This window comes from Nycticebus coucang, chromosome 17 (genome assembly GCF_027406575.1).
Source record: "Nycticebus coucang isolate mNycCou1 chromosome 17, mNycCou1.pri, whole genome shotgun sequence".
Classification (NCBI taxonomy): domain Eukaryota; kingdom Metazoa; phylum Chordata; class Mammalia; order Primates; family Lorisidae; genus Nycticebus; species Nycticebus coucang.
This window is the reverse complement of record NC_069796.1, coordinates 13,237,009-13,258,753: the sequence shown is the minus strand read 5'-3', so window position 1 is coordinate 13,258,753 and position 21,745 is coordinate 13,237,009.

Below are 21,745 nucleotides of genomic sequence, written 5' to 3'. Positions count from 1 at the left end.
CTCGGAACTGCAGCCAAAGTGGCAGCTCTGGGCACCCCAGGCAGAGAGGAATTTCCTCTCCCTCCGGCCCCAGAAGGGAGGGGAAAGGGAGCCCGATGACGCAAGGCAATGGCAAGCCCTGAACAGGGAGCAAGGGTGATGCTTTCCTCTGCTTGGGGCCACCCAAGGCACAAGTGCCCAGCGCCTCTGTCTTTTGAAAGCGTCTACACGCACGCCCGGGAACCCGCATAAGCGTCTGTACGCGGAAGCTTTGGGGACACAGACGCCTCCCACTCGCAAAGCTCCACACGCTTCGTGCTTTTCTTCAGGAGTTCGCGTGTGCTTTCCCTGACCTGGTTTGTGCTTTTTGGAAGGCTGGAGAGCTTTCTGAAATGAATTAGATGAGCCCCACGTTGCCCACTCAGATCAATCTTTTGCAATCAGCGTGTGCCTCCTCAGCTGAGACTAATATCTGTACTAGTGACCAAGGCCCAGCTGCACCTGGGAGTCTTGTGGGACGCCCACACACGAGCTGGGAAGACAGTGGCGGGTTCTTCCCTGACCTTTAGAAGCCGCCGGCTTGTGTCCTGAGTCACGGTGCTGAGTGCCACATTCTTCTTCCTTTTACCTTGCTAGGGAGATGAGAGCCCTGAGCTCCGGCATTTTGAGACAAGAACGGGGTGGCAGCGCCACCATTCTCGAGCCTACAGAATTGCAGGAGAGAAAGTTAAAGAAAAAAAAAAAGAAGCCGGGCGGCGCCTGTGGCTCAAGGAATAGGGCGCGGGTCCCATATGCCGGAGGTGGCAGGTTCATACCCAGCCCCGGCCAAAAAAAAGTGAACTAAAAGTGATCTTTTCACTAATACCTAAATGAAAACTTTTCCCACTTCTATCTGAACTCCAGAAAAAAAAAATCATGTGACTCACTTTATAACTACCATATAATCGAGAAGTAGAGTTGTATTGATTATCCATTGAACTTAATGCAAGCAACTGATCTGGATGCCAATTTATAAGATTACGAGAGAGATTTTCAACTTGTTGGTCTCCAGAATTCTGGTTACCTACAAAGATCAGAATGGTTCGCTGTATAATGGACAAGTCTTCACTTTACTTGATTCTGTGTAGACATAGCATTTCATGCTACTGAAGATAAGTGCTCTGATAAAATAACAGAACTTCTTCCTGCATTCATTCTTTCACAAAAATGATAATTTCGGTTCCACCACTGTGAGAATAGTATATTTTTGTACAAGTAGCCAACCCAATCTCCAGCCCATAGTAGTTTGTGATATATGACATATTACCTTTTCAAAACTGAAGCAAAGTCTCCGGGCCCAGAAGCCTACAAACCAGCATTCCTGTCACAGAGTAGACTGACTGGGAACGTTCCCCCCCAGCAACAGATTCATAGGGCCACAAGTCAGAAGTGTTTCTGCACATGGGGGGAGGCATAATCGATCACTAGCTCTCCAGGCCACAAAAACAACACAAACTAGGAAGTGGTAAGTCCGGGAGAAATGTCCCTTTCAAAATACATCATGAATAGGAGGAAATGCCAGTGAAACATTTGCAAGACATTAAACACAAATTTCCTAGTGCAGAGAAATACCTAATACGATGACATTAAGAGGACATTGCATATTCCCCCATATTGCTTGCTCTGAAATGAAAAGCAATAGTATTTTCTAAATTTTGACAAGCTTCATTCAACTTCATCATTCAAATGATGCGTATGTTCCAAGTGAGGAAATAAGACAATCGTAGACAAGAGAAGATGTGCAGATCACCCAACATGCTCATTTTAGACATGAGAAGGAGACGCCAGAGAAGCAAGGAGACTTAGCACAACCAGCAGAGGAGTTAACATCAGGCCTGAGACTGGAACCAGGTCTATTGACACACGCAGGGCTCTCCTGGGTGTACCAGGCTTACTCTGAAAACCATCTTACCTCTTTCTGCTGAGGCATGTGCTGTCTCACACGTCTCAGGCTGAAGGGACCAGCGGTGGGCAGGGAGATGGTCTCTGCCTTGTTACCTAAGCTGCGTCTACTCTCAAGGCCCTCCACAAGCTTTGCCTGCCTGGTACACCACCTCCGTGTCCCTCTCTCCCGCAGCAGTTCTCTTTCACAGTTAGCTCTTAGCCTGCACTGTCCCCTGACTTGGATATTGTTATCAGCTAAAAACCTACCTAACTGCTACCATCAGACATAGCCTTTCTATTTTAACTCCTGCTTTATTCCTGTCTTTCCCTCCAGACTCTAAGCTCCTTGAGAGCAGATAGTGTTTTCATCTGGTGTCCTGAAACCTCACACCATGCCCAATCAACAACACCTGTTAAATAAACTGAGTGTTGCTAGCTAAGGCCTGGGGAGCTATTTCCGTTTTCAAGGCTGGTGCTTTATCTTTCAACCCCCACATGATTTCTAGTGCCTTGACCTCACAGAGGATTTGTTTTCTTTTATGTCCTGCAAGTAGGGTAGGTGAGGGAGATGGAGTGAAAACTCTGGGAACTGTTGGGTGCATATTTTAATACCTCAAATTCAAGAGTCTTGAGTTTCCCCTGGCACTGTCTGAATTCTGCCACTTCCTACCCGTGTGACACAGAAATGGAGATGTTGGTACTTCTTCACTCTATGCCGTGGTGCAAAGATGGCTCTTGCCCACCAGGTCACTCTGGAGAGGACCCACAGCTGCTGCAGAAGCAAGAGTCAGCTCAGGCTGCTGGCTGTCCTGGAGAAAAGGGAACACCAATCCTCAGCCCACGGAGGGGAGAGACCAGCCGCTAAGAAGGGAAGCAGATATCAATGTACTCAGCACTACTGTGAAACCAATTTAGAATCACTCACACTTGCATATGAAAAATGAAACACGACTATAGAAAGGATGATGGAGGGAAGGGGAGGGAGAGGGGGAGAGAGAGGGGTGGGTTCATAGAGGAAGGGTTAGGAGGGGGACCACACCTATGGAGCACATTACAAGTTGGATCTATCAGGTGTAGAACACAAACGTCTTAACGGTGTAATCAAGTAAATAAGGTGAAGGCTATGTTGATTAGTAGGATGTAAGCACTCCACTTTATACAAATAATCAACCCACTGAATCCCATAATGGCATGAATGTATTTATGATCTATGTACAAATGACTTACTGAAAAAAAGAAAAAGAAGAAGAGAAGCAGAACGCAAGGCTGGGGTGTGGGTCATTCTTCACCCCCCCCCCCATCCCGACTGCAGTGATTCTTCAGCAAACGCCACGGGACAACCTTATGCAGGAGGAAAGTTGGAGAATGAAGATGTTTCGTGATAGTTCAAGAGCAATTTGTCTTCAAATCCCACATGATCTCGCTTCTATGTAAAACCTAAAAAAGTCAAACTCATAAAAATAGAGAGTGGAATGGTGGTTACCGGAGGCTGGGGGATGGGGGCGAGGGAATGGAGAGATGCTTCTCAAAGGGTCTGCAGTTTCAATGAGAGCGAAGGAGTAAGTCTTAGTGATCTATTGTACAACATGGAGACCACAGTTAACGTATGCTGTAGTATATATTTTAAAATTGCTAAGAAAGTAACTTTCAAACTTATCACCACAAAGTGAGGTGATGGATATGTTAATTAGGTTGACTCATTCCACATTTTATACATCAAAACAGCACAAAAATAGATAGTTCTGGTTTGTCAGTTCAAAATAAAAAAGAATAATTTGTCTTCGGATTTACCCATGATCTTAATATCCTTTAGACTATTTTGGTTCAAAGAGTCACAAAAGGATAATACATGTATCTGCCATCATCTATTGAGCTTTCTATGGGTAGACACTTTACTAAGTACATTACATATAATATTTTATCTCACTCAATAAACCCACCAGCTCTGTGAGTTGGGCATTATTTTCTTTCTTGCACACTATAGGCACAAAGACATTGGTAACTTGTCTCAGACCACACAGCTAGCAAATAGTGAAGTAAGAATTTCAACTCTGTCTTTCTGACTCCAAACAAATCAACCCCTATCAAATTATATCCTTTGCAATTCCCCTTAAATGTCTGAGAGTACCATGTTAAGAAGAAAGGCTTCAGAGAAAACAATAAAACAATACTTTTAAAAGTTAATATTAGGAAAGAGAACTAGAAAGATAAAATATATTTAGTTGTGGAATGTGAAAATTCCTACATATATAACTGGGGAAAATACTCAAAACAGTAGTCTAAAAGTCATTTCCTTAACTTCCTTACCAACAGCACTTTCCTACTATCAGATAAAATGTTTCAGTACTAAAACTATTGAAAATTACTTTTTAAATTAAAATCAAATTGCACTGTAATTAGGTAGAACCTTATAATTGGAGCCCACAATCAGTATCCAATCACCACAATATTGAACCAAATCAACAAATATTTATTGACTATATATTATGCACAAAAAAAATTAAGAGACATACAACCTTAAAAGGCTCAAGCACTCACTGGGGAGATTAAGCCATAAACAGAGATATTCAAATAAAAGACTTAACATACTATCTAAACATCAACAAAACGCATGAGGCAAGCTTTTGCTGCTAATGAGTTGTACAGAAAATAGCCACTGAAGAAATTCAGAAGAAGAAGTAATTTGGGTTAGGCTTTCCCTTAAAGTTGAAAATTGAGCTCGATTTTGAAAAATCAGAAGGCAGAAAGACACAGGGAAGGCATTAAGGGATGTGAATCTGTTTGAGCAAAAACTTAGTGGTTGGAGCACAACTGACATATTTTGGAAATTATTTTTTTGAACACACTGTTCTTGGAAAAGGGGCTAACTCTTATCTGGCCAATAAGCTAGAAAGAATATATTATAGGATTGTTGTAGGTATTGAATGAATTAAGGCTATGAAGTGCTTTCAAACAGAACCTAACATTAGAGTGGGATGAACACATAGCTCAGACAATCCTGAGTTCAAGGTCTGCTACCAAGTAATCTTAAGCACATTATTCAACTCAACTTTGTTTTTCTACCTGTAAAATGAGAATGAGAACACTCCTTCATAGATCTATTAGTTATCTATTGCCATGTGACCAATTTTCCAAAACTCTAAAATTTACAACTTATTACAACCTATTCTTGAAAGCATCATCTCACCACTTTATTAGATGCAAGTCAGTCACCCTCAAGGGAAGGGGACAAATACCCAGAAGACGGGTCCCCTGTGGGGTATCTCCCAGTCTGCGTCCTATCACAACAGAGTTGCTGTGTGGAATAGTGAGATGATCCCTGTAGGTGGTTATGTACGCACATAGTAAATATCCTATAAAGTTTAGCTTTTCATTAAATGCTATACATATTATTCTATAGGCACTGAAATGCTTGTGAGAATTTTAGAGCTAGAGAGGGACTTAAAGTGTAGTTTCAGGAAGACTAATTTTATATGAAGAAAAGAAGAGATTAAAATGGGACAATTTAGAGGCAGAGAGAACTTGGTATAAGTCCATCAGTCTGTTAATAAAGGTCTTAACAAAACACACCCAAGGCAGAGGAAAGGTAGTATTGAATAGTAGTTAGCAGCATGGATTTTAAAGTCAGACCATTTGATTTCAAAGCCCAGATCTTCCATTTACTAATTGATGAACTTGGATTAAAATACACACACACACACACATATATATAACCAAAATACCCATCTGTTCTTAAATTCCTTCATCTGTAAAACAAGAATAGTGATAGCACCTATCTCAAAGTGTTGGCATGAGGACTGAATAATACGCTTCCTCGTAAGGATTAAGTCCTTACAGTAGTGCCTGGCACAGAGGAACCCTCGATTAAACTAGGTAGTATTAATAGAAAGGAAGGAATATAGCAAAGTTTCCTATGGAGAACATTTTATGTACAGAAGATACTGAAATAATTTGTTGACTAAGTTGTCATTCTCAATTTAGAAATTGATATATCTAGTGACTGAGGAAATATTGGGATAAGAAAGGAGAAATCAAGGGTGGCTTTAACATATTGCCCCCCAAAAGTAAAATTATCATAACAGAAGAGATCACAAGGTGCAAAATAGGGAGGTAGATGAAATGTTTAGCTTTCCAGATGTCGAGCTGAGTTGCTTTAGCCCTGTGCTCCCAAAGCATGTTGCCCCTTACAAAGTCCTTTCTTGTCCGCCTCACTTGCTAGGCTAAAACTCCGTAAGAGCAGGAGCCATGTCCCTTTTGTTTCAATCTTTCAATATTCCCACGTTAGACACACACACAGCTTAGTTCCTGGCCCATAGTAGGTGCTCGATTAATATTTGTGGAAGAAATAAATGAATAAGTGAATGAGAGGGGAAAGGGTTGTGTTAAGCATAGAAAGACTAAGACTCCATAAGTAAATCCATCTCTGGGCAACCTTTTATTTTGCATTATGACAATACTTTCTTAGTTTCTGTACTTCTACTACATTTCAATAAATAAACACTTGAAATTAGGGTAGTTTAGGGAGTGGGGTCCAGCCATATTAGGACATGAAGAAAAGAGCCAAAAATTAACCAAAACTCCAACTCCCTTCCCACTGGGCTAGATGGAACCTCTGGACTGTAGGTGGTTGGAAGTGCCTAGCAGTTAGGTCTTATTAGGAAAATACAAGTTATGGCAGTGGATTCAATATCACTGCCGTCTAGTCCACCTCCAGCTGCAAGCACAAGTGCACCACCACCTAAATCCGCCAACACAAAGCCTAGCTTCTGAAGAGTAGAAATTTACTAAGACGAAGACAGCAAAGATAAGCCTCTTCTTAAGAGTTCACAAATCACAAAGTTGGAATAAACCCTCAGAAATCAACAGCTCCTCATTTATTCATCAAATATTTGGAGACCTGAACTCTTATTCCCATGGGTATAAATGTAAGGTGCCATTTTTTATTTCTTTTTTTTTTAATTATTAAATCATAGCTGTGTACATTAATGCGATCATGGGGCACCATACACTGGTTTTATAGACCATTTGACACATTTTCGTCACACTGGTTAACATAGCCCTCCTGGCATTTTCTTAGTTATTGTGTCAAGACATCTACACTCTACATCTACTAAGCTTCACATGTACCCTTGCAAGATGCACCACAGGTGTAATCCCACCAATCACCCTCTCTCCTCCCACCTCCCCTATTCCTCCCCTCCCTTTCCCCCTTCCCCCTATTCTTAGGTGATAACTGGGTTACAGCTTTCATGTGAAAGCCATAAATTAGTTTCATAGTAGGGCTGAATGCATTGGATGCTTTTTCTTCCATTCTTGAGATACTTTACTAAGAAGAATATGTTCCAGCTCCATCCATGTAAACATGAACGAGGTAAAGTCTCCATCTTTCTTTAAGGCTGCATAATATTCCATGGTGTACACATACCACAATTTATTAATCCATTCATGGATCAATGGGCACTTCGGCTTTTTCCATGACTTAGCAATTATGAATTGGGTTGCAATAAACATTCTGGTACAAATATCTTTGTTATGATGTGATTTTTGGTCTTCTGGGTATATACCTAGTAGAGGAATTATAGGGTTGAATGGCAGATCTATTTTTAGATCTCTAAGTGTTCTCCATACATCATTCAAAAGGAATGTATTAATTTGCATTCCCACCAGCAGTGTAGAAGTGTTCCCTTTTCCCCACATGCACGCCAACATCTCTGGTCTTGGGATTTTGTCATATGGGCTAATCTTACTGGAGTTAGATGATATCTCAAAGTAGTTTTGATTTGCATTTCTCTGATGATTAAAGACAATGATCATTTTTTCATATGTCTGTAGGCTGTGCGCCTGTCTTCTTCAGAGAAGTTTCTCTTCAAGTCCCTTGCCCAGCCTGCAATGGGATCACTTGTTCTTTTCTTGCTTATATGTTTGAGTTCTCTGTGGATTCTGGTTATTAAACCTTTGTCAGAGACATACCCTGCAAATATCTTCTGCTTGCTTTACTTACTGTGTTCATGGCTGTGCAGAAGCTTTTTTGTTTGATCAGGTCCCAGTAGTGTATTTTTGAAGCTGCTTCAATTGCCTGGGGGGTTCTCCCCATAAAATACTTGCCCAGACTGATTTCTTGAAGAGTTTTCCCTACACTCTCTTCTAGTATTTTTATAGTTTCATGTCTTAAGTTTAAATCTTTAATCCAGTGAGAGTCCATCTTAGTTAATGGTGAAAGGTGTGGATCCAGTTTCAATCTTCTACAGGTTGCCAGCCAGTTCACCCAGCACTATTTGTTAAATAGGGAATCTTTTCCCCACTGAATGTTTTTAATTGGCTTGTCAAAGATCAAATAACGGTAAATAGCTAGATTCATCTCTTGGTTCTCTATTCTGTTCCAGACATCTACTTCTCTGTTTTTGTGCCAGTACCATGCTGTTTTGATCACTATCGATTTATAGTACAGTCGGAGGTCTGGTAGCGTGATTCCTCCTGGTTTGTTTTTATTTCTGAATAATGTCTTGGCTATTTGAGGTTTTTTTCTGATTCCATATAAAACGAAGTATTATTTTTCATGATCTTTAAAGTATGACAGTGGAGCTTTAATAGGGATTGCATTAAAATTGTATATTGCTTTGGGTAGTATGGACATTTTAACAATGTTGATTCTTCCCAGCCATGAGCATGGTATGTTTTTCCATTTAACATTTTCAGGTATTTCTTTTCTTAGAGTTTCATAGTTCTCTTTAGAGAGATCTTTCATGTCCTTTGTTAGATAAACTCCCAAATATTTCATTTTCCTTGGCACTACTGTGAATGGAATAGAGTCCTTAACTGTTTTTTCAGCATGACTATTGTTGGTATATATAAAGGCTACCGATTTATGCATGTTGATTTTGTAACCTGAGACACTGCTGTATTCCATGATCACTTCTAAGAGTTTTGTAGTAGAATCCCTGGTGTTTTCCAGATATACAGTCATATCATCTGCGAAGAGCAAAAGTTTGATCTCTTCTGACCCTATATGGATACCCATGATTGCCTTTTCTTCCCTAATTGAGATGGCTAAAACTTCCATTACAATGTTAAAGAGCAGTGGAGACAATGGGCAGCCTTGTCTGGTTCCTGATCTGAGTGGAAATGATTTCAATTTAACTCCATTCAATACAATATTGGCTGTGGGTTTGCTGTAGATGGCCTCTATCAGTTTAAGAAATGTCCCTTCTATACCAATTTTCCTAAGTGTTCTGATCATGAAGGAATACTGGATATTCTCAAAAGCTTTTTCTGCATCAATTGAGAGAATCATATGGTCTTTGGTTTTTAACTTATGTGCTGAATTATACTTATAGATTTATGGATATTGAACCAGCCTTGAGACCCTGGGATAAAACCAACTTGGTCATGATGTATAATTTGTTTGATTTGTTGCTGGATTCTGTTTGTTAGGATCTTGTTGAATATTTTTGCATCATATTCATTAGTGATATTGGTCTATAATTTTCTTTTCTTATTGGGTCTTTTCCTGGTTTGGGGATCAGGGTGATGTTTGCTTCATAGAACGTGTTGGGTAGTCTTCCTTCTTGTTCTACATTTTGGAACAGGTTGAGTAATATAGGTACTAATTCCTCTTTAAAGGATTAGTAGAATTCTGACATGAAGCCATCTGGTCCTGGGCTTTTCTATCTAGGGAGATTTTAAATGGTTGATGCTATTTCAGAAATTGATATGGGCCTTTTCAACATTTCCACTTGATTCTGGCTAAGTCTTGGAAGGTCACATGCTTCCAAGTATTGGTCAATTTCCTACAGATTTTCATATTTCTGACAATAAAGTTTCGTGTAATATTCATTAAGGAATTTTTGAATTTCTGAGGAGTCTGTTGTCATTTCATCTTTGTTGTTTCTGATTGATGGGATTAGAGATTTTATTCTCTTTTTCCTGGTTAGGTTAGCCAAAGGGTTTATCTATTTTATTGACCTTTTCAAAAAACCAACTTTTTGATTTACTGAACTGTTGTATAATCCTTTTGTTTTCAATTTCATTTAATTCTGCTCTAATTTTGGTTGTTTCTTATCTTCTACTGGGTTTGGGGTTGGAATGTTCTTCCTTTTCCAGTTGCTTAGATGTCCTATTAAGTTGTTAACTTCCTCTCTTTCCCTTCTCTTGAGGAAGGCTTGCAGTGCTATAAATTTCCCTCTTAGGACTACCTTTGCGGTATCCCAGAGGTTCTGATAATTCGTGTCTTCATTGTCATTTTGTTACAAAAATTTGGCAGTTTCCTTCTTAATCTCATCTCTGACCCAGCTATCGTTCAGCATAAAGTTATTTAACTTCCATGTTTTTGTATGAGTATGCAGATACCTGTTGTTACTGAGTTCAACTTTTATTCCATGGTGGTCTGAGAAGATGCAAGGAATAATTTGTATTCCTTTAAATTTACTGAGGTTAGACTTGTGACCTAAGATGTGATCGATTTTGGAGTAAGTTCCGTGGGCTGATGAGAAGTATGTGTATTCAGTTTTGTTGAGGTGAAATATTCTGTAGATGTCCAAAAGTTGGATGGTTAGGTTTAAATCTAAAATTTCTTTGCTCAGCTTCTTATTGGAGGATTGATCCAACACTGCCAAAGGAGTGTTGAAATCTCCAACTATTATGGAACTGGAGGAAATCAAGTTGCTCATGTCTGTTAGAGTTTCTCTTATAAACTTAGGTGCATTCTGGTTGTGTGCATAGATTTTAATAATTGCAACCTCATCATATTGAGTATTACCCTTAACAAATATGAAGTGACCATTCTTATCCTTCTTTACTTTTGTTGGTTTAAAGCCTATTGTATTTGCAAATAGAATTGCAATACTAGCTTTTTTCTGATTACCATTTGCCTGAAATATGGACAACCATCTTTTCACCCTGAGTCTATATTTATCTTTTAAGGTAGGATGTGACTCTTGCATGCAGCAAATATCTGGCCTGAGTTTTTATATCCAGTCAGCTAACCTGTGCCTCTTTAGAGTACAGTTTAAGCCGTTCACATTAATGCAGAATATTGATAAGTCTGGTAAAATTTGGGGTATTGAGTTTTTTGAAAGTCCAGTTGACATTTTAATCCTTTCGCCACTGTGGAAGTTGGAGTTTGATCAAAAGTTTCTGAGTGAGTTTACTTTTGTGGTAGAGGATTGGGTTGGTCATTATGGAGGATAGGTCTGAGAATATCCTGAAGAGCTGGTTTGGTTATGGCAAATTTCTTCAACATATGAATGTCATTAAAGTATTTAATTTCTCCATCATAAATGAAACTCAGTTCAGCTGGATACAGGATCCAGGATTGAAAGTTATTTTGCTTTAGGAGATTAAAGGTCGATGACCACCCTCTTCTGGCTTGAAAAGTTTCAACAGACAGATCTGCAGTCATTCTAATATTCTTCCCTTTGTAGGTAATGGATTTCTTACGTCTGGCTGCTTTCAGAATTTTCTCCTTCATATTCACTTTAGTGAAGTTAATTATGATATTCCTGGGGGGTGTCTTATTCAGATTGAGTCGTGCTGGGGTTCTGAAACTGTCTGCTACCTGAATTTCAGAATCTCTCGGCATGTCTGGAAAATTCCCTTTCATAATTTCATGGAGAAGGGCCTCTGTGCCTAGCGAGGCCACTTCATCACTTTCAGGGATTCCAATGAGGCGGATATTAGCCTTCTTCCCAGAGCTCTCTGAATGATCTGTTTGTGCTCTCCATTTCTCTTCCTCTTTGAGAGTTTGGGAGCATTCAAAGGCTTTGTCTTCAATGTCGGAAATCCTTTATTCTTCTTGCTCTACTCTGTTACTGGGGGCTTCTACTGTATTTTTCAGATCTTTGAGGGCTGCAAATTCTTGCTTCAGTGCATCAAAATCTTTGGTGGTTTTGTCTTTAAATTTGTTAAATTCTTGAGACAACTTTTGAATTTCTCCTCAAATTTCTAATTCTGACTTTTGAATTGCTCCTTGAATTTCTAATTCCAAATTTTTCTCCATTCTATTAATCTTGTTTGCAATCCAAATTCTGAACTCAATTTCTGACATCTCAGCCAGCTGTTTAGGAATGGGATCTTCAGTTACATCTGCCATATCTTTCCTTGGGGGGGGTTGATCTATTCTGGTTATTCATGTTACCAGAGTTTTTCCACTGATTCCCCCCTGATTATTTTACACCATTTGATTTTTCCCCTGGAGCTTAATCAAGGACCCATACAGTGCTATGGCCTGAGAAACTGGGGACCTATTTGGTGTGGTGGGGCTAAGTGGTTCTGTCTTGTTTTTAGCTGGTCTCTGTTTAACCCTAGTGAAACAGTTACTCTGGGTTGAAGTCTCAGCTGTGGAGAAATACCAGCAATTAAGTCACCCTGCCCCCTACAGGCAGCAATTGGAAAAGGAAAATCAAACCTTCCTACAACCACACACCCAGGGCACCACCTGAATAGTCCTTGGGCGATTGGCTCAGTGCAAAAAGTCCAAATCAATTGTCTCAGTCAGCACCTGTCTCATGTGGGAGAGTTTTAAATGTCTCTGGCAACTGGATCTCAGGGGTCTGGTGACTACTCTGATATGGCTTGCTCTGGTGCTCCGTAGAGTCAGGAGAACCCACCCAGCAAATAGATCAGTCTGGGAAGGTTGATGTCTCCTTCCCCACCTTGAACCTCTGTCACACCCAGTCACTGATAGCCCTGCAGGGCTGTGATCCAGTTGCCTGTAGTGAATAGATACTCCAGGGGATTGTACCTGCCTGAATCACAAGAAAATCTATTTCTGCTCAGCCAGGTTGCTGTGCTCTGCCTCTATCTAGCAGCGGGAGGTGAGGCCTGACAATGTTGGGCACTTGATGGAGGCTGGGGGGTGTTCATTCAGTTCCAGCCCCACCCCTGATTGATGTTACTGACAGAACAGAACAGAACAACTTTGCAGGAATTTGTTTCTGTCCCTGCTAAATTCCCCTGCAGAAAGAGAAGCTGGTTTGAGTTCCCAGAGCCTGCACCTCAGGCCCTGTCTTTGCTCCTGAAGGTTTGTCAATTAGCTGTCAGTTCTAGCCACCTGTCTTCCTTTGTCTATAGGCTGATGATCCCCTGATGGCCGGGTGCATCTTAGGCTCAGTAAAACGGTCCTCTGGGTCAGCCCCGCCCTGGGAACTTCCCAGCTCTGCACGTGTGTTTCTAGTCCCCGCGCTTCACCCAGGCCAGTACTGCCTCAGGCAAACCCTTTACTCATGGGGCCTGTGTTTCCATCCCAGATCTGTTCCATGGTGGTTGCCACCTGAGTAGATGCCCGGCCTCCTCTGGTTGCCCAGGGAGACAGGGGTATGGCTTTGGAATATCCAGGAGTGAGCCCTATTGTTGCCAAAAGATGGCTGTTGGTCTGCGCCTCAGGGCACTGCTGCTCTGGTGTGGTTCCCTCTCAGCCAACCATCCTCTCCTCACTCCCATGCAGCAGAGTCAGCACTGATCAGCTGCAGTTTAGGCACTGTCCACACTCCTCGAGAAATCACCCAAGAATCTGAACTCCTGGGGGACAGGCCTCCAGACCTCAGAGTGAGAGTGGAGGGGAGTGCTGGGAGCTCAGAGTTGCAGGCACAGAATATACAGTTTTATGCCTGGCAGAACGCCGTGGCACCCTAGTAGGGGAGGTAGGTCCAGTTTTTAGAGGGTCTCTCCCGTGGAGTGGAGTGGGAGGACCTTTGAACTCTGCTTGTTTGTTTGTAGGGCACTCCGAGCCATTCTCAGGGGGAAGGGGACTCCTGTCCAGTTGGGGATGGATTTTGTACCTTTTGTTTGTGTCCTTGGGGTTGCAGTTGGCCTCAGCGGGGTTGATGTGCATTCTTCAACCTTCTCTCTTGGTGCAGCTCTAATCCATCAGGTTACTTGCTAAATTTCTGTCCTTTAACTCTCTTTCTGGACGGAGCCTCTGTGGAAAGCTGGCTTCAGTCAGCCATCTTGTCTCCGCTCCCCCCCCGCCAGGTGCCTTTTTTTAATAGATGAAGACTTCAAGTTGTGAAGCTATGAAAAGTCTGCACTTTAAGAGACCCTGTGTTCTTTCAACCTGTAAAAGTTCAGAAGCTGTTCTGATGGCATTCGCAGTGTAATTCCTATTAACGTTAGTCAGAATCAGTGTCTCCTGCCTGCACCTGAAAAACCTTTACTGCTTCCCTACTGGAGTTGTCTTGGTGGAAATCCCTGAGAACACCCTGGGTTGGTGAACTGAATTTCTCTAAATATTCCCTTAAGAAACCACATTACTCTTGTGTAGTTTCCTGGGAGTTTACTGCTGCCTCCGCTGAGATCATTCTGAGGATGAGCTGCAACTCTTCATTGGAAATGATGGGCAAAGTAAAGAGTTTGGCAGCCTAGCACTAAAGCTTGTGTTAATTCGGGTAACTCATTTAGTGAATCCACTTAGTGCAAGATTCCTGTTCAGTAATCTTTCTAATTTTCAGACTAACATAAATCAGCCCAACCTACCTTCCAACTAAGAAATGGATGTCGTCTAAAGAATTTTCTTTCGACCACAATAAATCCATCTTAACTAGTGTAGTACTTGAAGCCCTGGCCTGTCAAGGCAGGACTTCTGCTCCCTGCAAAGTCTCCCACATTTATTTCTGAGAAACACCAGGGAGTCTTCTCACAAAATTGGGGATTAGGTCCTGTTGACCACCACATAAATACTGCTTCAGCTTTTAATCACTACCACAGAGACCACCAGGCAGTGCTACCTTGGTTATGCAAAACCAGATATTTCTGCCACTTGGCACCACCTTACCAAGACCCAGAGCTGCTTGGTGACCTGGGGCCATGTATCTGGCATCTTTTACACAGACAAACTTCTCTCCTACCATAAAAGAAGCAGATCTACATCCATAGGGCAGAAAGGAAACAGGTGATGTATAGCCTCTAGGTAGAACTCAAGTTCTTCCTTCCCTTAGGATGATGAGTTCTGTTCCAGCAGTCACCTCAGTCCTGCATGCAAATGTCCTCCTGGCCTGTGGTGCACCTGCTTTGCAGATATGCTCAGACCTGACTAGCAGTGGGCAATCTTTTATCAAAAGTATAGGGCCCTATTGTTCCAAGTTTCTATCAGAATCAAGGCCAGGATAAAGAGAATTCCCATCTAACCACAAAGGAAAATTTAATATCTACATTTTAGAAATTTGAATCCCACATGCCGATATAAAAATGTCAGCTTTTGTCACTTTACAGAGAAAAAACAAAATTATTCTGAGTAGAGAAAAAAGGTTCATAAGCAACGAATTAAATTGATGCAGCTAAGGGTGCATTTAACAGATGGACACCAGTCTAAAAATAAAAATGCTCTTGACTATGTAATTGAGTTTAATGTTGAGTGATAAGAGAGATAACTACTTATGTCTGAAAAATGTAAGTAAATGTCAGATAATATTAATTAAATGGAAGAAAAGACATCATTAAGGAAAAGAAAAGAATATATTCTTTGCTCAACGTGCCATACATAAAGAACAATGAATATCAGGGATAAGAATGTATTTGAGAGCTCCTGATAAATTGTAAATGTCATTCAAATGGTATTATTATGCAAATGTAAATTTATGCTACAGTACTTTGAAAATTAATATTTTCTTTCTACAGTCAAATTTAATAAAGTAAAAAGGATGTTCCTAAAGGATGTGGATACTTAAGGATAAAATATAAATGATCTGGGGTTTGTTTTCATTTATCTGTGCCTAATCTAGCCTTCTTTTATCCTTAGGTTACAAAAGGAAGGAAACTCAAGTTTACTTTTCCAGCCTGCCTCCCCCCAGCAAGCACACCATCACCAGGTGGCTCTTCTTTCTTTCTTTTTTTTTTTTATCTCATCCTTTCCCTCAAACTATTATTTAAAGGAAAGAAAAAGGTAAAACAAACTATAATCCTATTTTCAAAAACCTACTGAAGTCAGTTGTGCTATTCATTCTCACTGCTTCTGAAAAGACCTGTTTTGTTTTCTTTATGCCAATTTTCTTTTTTAAAATGTCACTCTACCTTTTTAACTACAACAACACACCTTTAAACTCCAGTCAGCGGAGGACCTGAGAATAGCCTCCAAGTCCTCTCAAGTTACCCATAATTCCAGACATTCCAGATTCTTCTCACAGTCTCAAATCATAATCATATTATAATCTTCCAAAAATATGGGACTCTTGATAAAAATCATGCTAAAGGGCAGAAGCAGAATAGTTTTTAAAGTAATTGGTTTTCCAATTAAAACCACGAGTCTGCACTAAAAAGTCATAATGTTGAAAATGATACTGTCAAAATAGTGCTGTGCTCTGGCTAAAATTTGGATTTTTATCTCTGACAAATGTTAATTGAAATCAGCACGAGAAACACCTGTGAATTAATGCACTGGGCATTGGAAAGCTACCCCATCAACAAGAGATACATAAACTATTCAGCCATATATCCGGATACTGCACCAATTTTGGAAATCATTTTATCAGTGAACAATATAAGATTATAACACAGTCACAGTGTTAAAAAGAAATTTAGGGACAATCAAGCCCCCATTTTATTTCATACTTGTATTCATACAAAATATTTACTTTTCATTTAATTTTTAATAGATAATGGATTCACATGATTCATCACTACAAAAATTGTACTGAAGGCGGCACCTGAGGCTCAGAGGAGTAGGGCACTGGCCCCATATACCGGAGGTGGCAGGTTCAAACCCAGCCCCAGCCAAAAACAAAAACAAACAAAACAAAAAGTTTTTCAGTGAAGAAAAATACAAATGGTAAAACAAACTATACCTTTTCTCCATCTTCTTCCATCCTCTGTCTAGTTACCATATGCACATATCCCGAAGTGGGTACCAAAGAGGTACCCACTTCGCATTATGTCATAAGCTGATTGCCCAAATATCACCAACACAGCTTGTTGGTAAGATAAGCTTGAACTTCACATCAGCTTAGTAGTGTCTCAGATGGCATAAAGTAAAGTAGAAATTTATTGGAATTGCAAGGGTGGTTTAAGGCGGGTCTTTCAAAGTTGGGACTTCACGAGAACCAAATAAGAATCAGTCCAATACAACAGTTCAGGATTGATGAAATCAAGGTGGAGCTTTTGAGACCAAAGGATTCCGAGAATATAAGAGGAGAAAAGGTTGATCCTGTCCAATGAGGAGTTGGTCGACATTCATATAACGAACAATCAAACCATTTGCTTGGGCAGGACAGTCACAGAAGAGTAGAGAGATGGTGATGGTGATGGTGATGGTGGAAAAGCAGTCAGTCATGTTAGTGTAGACAGTAGGTTTGGTTTCCGTTCTTAGTGTCAGGCTGAGTATCTGCTTCCTTCCAAAGTTTTTCTGTGAAGAAAGTTTCCTTTCTTCCTACAGCTATATAATATTCAGTAGTATAGATGCAGCAAAATCTATTTAACCAACCCCCTATTGGGCTGCTTCCAATACTTTAATGATATAAACAATTTAGCAATGAATATCTTTTTTAGGTGTAAGCCTACCTTATTTTCTTGTGCTTCACTTTATTGAGCTTTACAGATGTTGTATTCTTTACAAATTGCAACCCTGAGTCCAGTGCGTCTATTGGCGCCATATTTCCAGTGGCACATGCTCACTTTGTGTGTTTGTGTCACATTTTGGTAATTCTCACAATAGTTTGAACTTTTTATTATTATTGTATCTTCTAGGATGATCTGTGATCAGTGATCTTTCATGCTATGATCATAATAGCATTTATCTGAGCCTTTCCAAACATGATGTGGACAGCATCACCTCTGGGAACCCAGCTGGGAGATCCCTGAAGCCTCTTTATAAATAACCATCTTAGGGTAACCATGCACGTTTCCTAGTCTGTCCTTCTAGCCCGATTACTGTATCTGAATGGAGCCAACCCCCCCCCCCAAAAAAAATGTGTAAGTGGAAGAAGGTGATAAAAAGGAAAAAATAAAGAGAAAGAGCAATAACAAGGAAGTTACCTTGTGCTATGAAATAGATTAGCCTCATTAGTGTGCCTTTAAAAATAGCAACCTCATTAACAAATGCATTAGCGATTTGCATTTTCAGACACTTCTGAACCTACTCGGTTTAATAGTCTTCATTTCTTAGCCATCCAAATTGGTTTTGCTATCATCCTTTAGACTATGGCTTACAAAATCTAAAGCCATTTGATATATTTTGGAAGCTATAAAACCCCATATGTGCAGATCATTAGCAGGTTTACTTGTTCTGCTTCATCTGACTTTCAGTCTAGCCTCCTAAACCTTGGCTTTAAATCAGCTCATCAAGAATCAGCTCCCTTGGTGACAAGTAGATTTGGCTAAACAACAACAAAAAAAAAGCCATAAACACCCAGTCACCTGCTGCAACCAAACCTCTTTGCTTATCTGGTTCTGCTCAAGTTCAAAGCCAAGGGTATAAGGTAGGCATTATTCTTTGGCCAAAAAATCTTAGAAAGAAATGTTAAGCTGTTTATACAAAGTAGGCATTTAGTAAGTGCTGGGGGATATGGTCTATCTTGAAAGCTATTAAAAATAATCATATTCAACATTAACAATCAACACTTATTTTGAAAAAAATGGGGCACAGGGCGGCGCCTGTGGCTCAAGGAGTAGGGCGCCGGTCCCATATGCCGGAGGTGGCGGGTTCAAACCCAGCCCCGGCCAAAAACCAAAAAAAAAAAAAAAAGAAAAAATGAGGCACAGTAAGTTGGCAACCGGCTCTGTTGGAATCATAAGAAGTAGGAAAAAGGAAGGCAAGAGAACTGACACTCATGGACTACTGACATTTATATTTTGCCTGATACAGAAGATGCATTAATGGAAAATTGAGCTGATGTGGTATGAGGAGGAATCAAGTCCCAAATACACTTGAGCCTTCTTTCTGCACTCCCTTTTGAACTCTGGAGAAGACTGAGATCCAGGAGGGGTAGAAACTTGGGAGTCTCCATGGTTTGAGGTGGGGAGACTCCAGCAGAGGGTGATATAGCAGCAGTGGTCTGTATGTCTACAGACCAAACGCTCAAAAAGAGAGCACCTCGTACAGACAAAACAAGCCGCAGCGGAAAGCAGGGGGTGTAACACGTAAAATGCAAAGACCTGTAAAACTAACAGGACATGTTTTTAATCTGTAACATATTAACGAAAAATAATTCAAAAAGAAATGCCCCTTCTCTTCCTTGCCCACTGTACAATATGGACAGCTAGGTTCTAATTTGAGGGTTATGATTTAAAGGAGAATTCTGTAGCTAGTTTTAATTTCCTCCAAGTTTTAGATCTCTGAAATATCTGGCTTTAATATTATGCATGTTCTAGGTTGGATAATTAATTCAACTAACTGTGATTCCACACTTCAATGAACAGAGGATGAAGAAAAATGCAGAATTTTACACTTATACAAAAGGTGTTAATTTCTCAAGGTATCAGCCAAAGAAAAACAAGTAAGTTGCCTGTGCCTTTTGTGTATAAGCACAAAAATGTGATTTTGACGTGGTGAGACTCTCTTGGGTGCAGAGTGTAGATTTTTTTCCTATTGCATTACGGTCACATAAACATCCACACTTCACATGCGAAGCTTGAAGTTCAGTTCTCATAAATATCCAGGTAATACAGGCAACTCCTGGTTACACCAGGAGTTGTATCCTTCACTCAGTCACTTCACCGCTCTCAAAATCTCCAACAAAAATTAGATTTCGGAAAAAGAATTTGATAGTTTATGTAAAAAATTTAGGAAAAATAAAAGCTATTTCTACATTTACGTATGCGTGCAAACATAAAGGGAATCTTTCACAAGAGTACATTTCAAACCTTACCCCACTGTTAAAGGAAATGGGATAGAGGGAGGATGTGTTCATTTCAAATCTATGTACTTCAGTCAATGCTGGAATTTTTAGGAGAATGTTTGTGTATTACTTGTAAGTAATGATCTAAAATGAACTTATTAATTGGTTAAATGCCAATTATAAGATATTTCTGTCGGGCGGCACCTGTGGCTCAGTCGGTAAGGCGCCAGCCCCATATACCGAGGGTGGCGGGTTCAAGCCCGGCCCTGACCAAACTGCAACCAAAAAATAGCCGGGCATTATGGCAGGCGCCTGTAGTCCCAGCTACTCGGGAGGCTGAGGCAAGAGAATCGCTGAAGCCCAGGAGTTGGAGGTTGCTGTGAGCTGTGTGAGGCCACAGCACTCTACCAAGGGCCATGAAGTGAGACTCTGTCTCTACAATAAAAAAAGATGTTTCTGTCTACAAAAGCTAGGTGTCGTATTGGACTCCACTCAGAGTATCAGTGCCCAGAAAAAGAATATGTGGTCTTTTGTGGGGTTTTTTTTTCCGTTTTGCATGTGGAGATATCATTTGTGTCAAAGGGACGATTCCAAGAAAAGAATCTTTTTGAATAAATTTTTGGGAAACGTCAGCTGCTGTAAACATTGGCTGATTTTGCCACTTGTATTTCCCTGCAGGGAAGGAGGAATATTGCCCGCCGTAAGCAATCTCCACTTGTATCCTCTCCCACACACTCAAGGTTCCGTAAATCAATTCCAGTCAAGCTCGTTCCTGCACCCTTTTGGATTCTTTCAAAGAATGTTCTTTTTCAAAGCCAATATCTTTGTGCTATTAACCTTTGAACATCCCTTTGCCAGAGCCGCACATGAGATTGAATCCTGATCACTCACCCCTCAACCTAACAGTTCTCTCATATTGCTTTGCCTGGCGCCTGTCCAAGCTTTTCAAGCACCCAGGCTGCAAACATTGGCAAGCTGTACAAACCGCTCCCAAAAAAAGAGGCTTTTACGCATTCCCCTACATTTGATCAGAAAATCCACTTACTCCTCCCGACAGAATGAATTAAATTGAGAAATCCTGTAGGTCATCATCTAATTCAATTCAGCTGGGACTCACTGAGTCTTAACACGTGCAAAACACGGTCACAGAGTGTCCAGGACATTATCATAGAGCTTGTGGCACTTCCAATGACAGAGATGCTGTCCTCAAGCAGTTTACAATCTAGCAAAATCGAATAAGCTTCCTTCAATCCCCTGGGCTACCCTCTATGAGAATGTATTTACTCTTAGAATCTTTGCAGATTTTTTTTTTTGTTGTTGTTGTTGTTGTTGCGATAAAACATACATAACATAAACTGTATTATTTTAGTCATTTTTAAGTGCATAATATAATTAGGGACATTCAGTACATTCACAAGGCTGTGCAAGCACCCCCACCATCCATTTCCCGAACAGCTTCATCATTCCAAACAGAAACTACATACCCATTAAATAATAAATTCTCCTTCTCCCCTCCCCTCAGTTCCCAGTAACTTCTATTCTACCTTTTGTCTCTGTGAATTAGCCTCTTTTAGGTTCCTCATCTAGGTGGAATCCTACGGTATTTGTCCTTTTGTGTTTGGCGTCTTTCATTCAGCGTGTCGTCAGGGTTTCTCCGCGCTGAGGCCTGTATCAGAATTCCACTCCACCTTCCGGTCAAACAGTATTCCATGGTATGTGCCGACACCGCATCCTGCTCGTCCATCCACGCGCTCATGGACACGTGGGGTAGATCCACCTTTTGACAAAAGATTTTTAAAAATGTGTGTCACACTTTATGGGGGCAAGACATGATTGCAAGAGGGACTTTACCTAACAATTGCAATCAGTGTAACCTGGCTTATTGTACCCTCAATGAATCCCCAACAATAAAAAAAAAAAAAATTAACTGTTTCTTTTTCAGACTTCTACCAACTCTACATTTGGCTTAGTGTGAAAGACACAGATCAGTCCTTTCCAAGTGTCCTCAGAGACGCAGCCCAGCCTTTCTGACCCAATTACAATGCGCTGTGGAGGGAGAAGACGCAGGGGACTGAAGTCTCTGC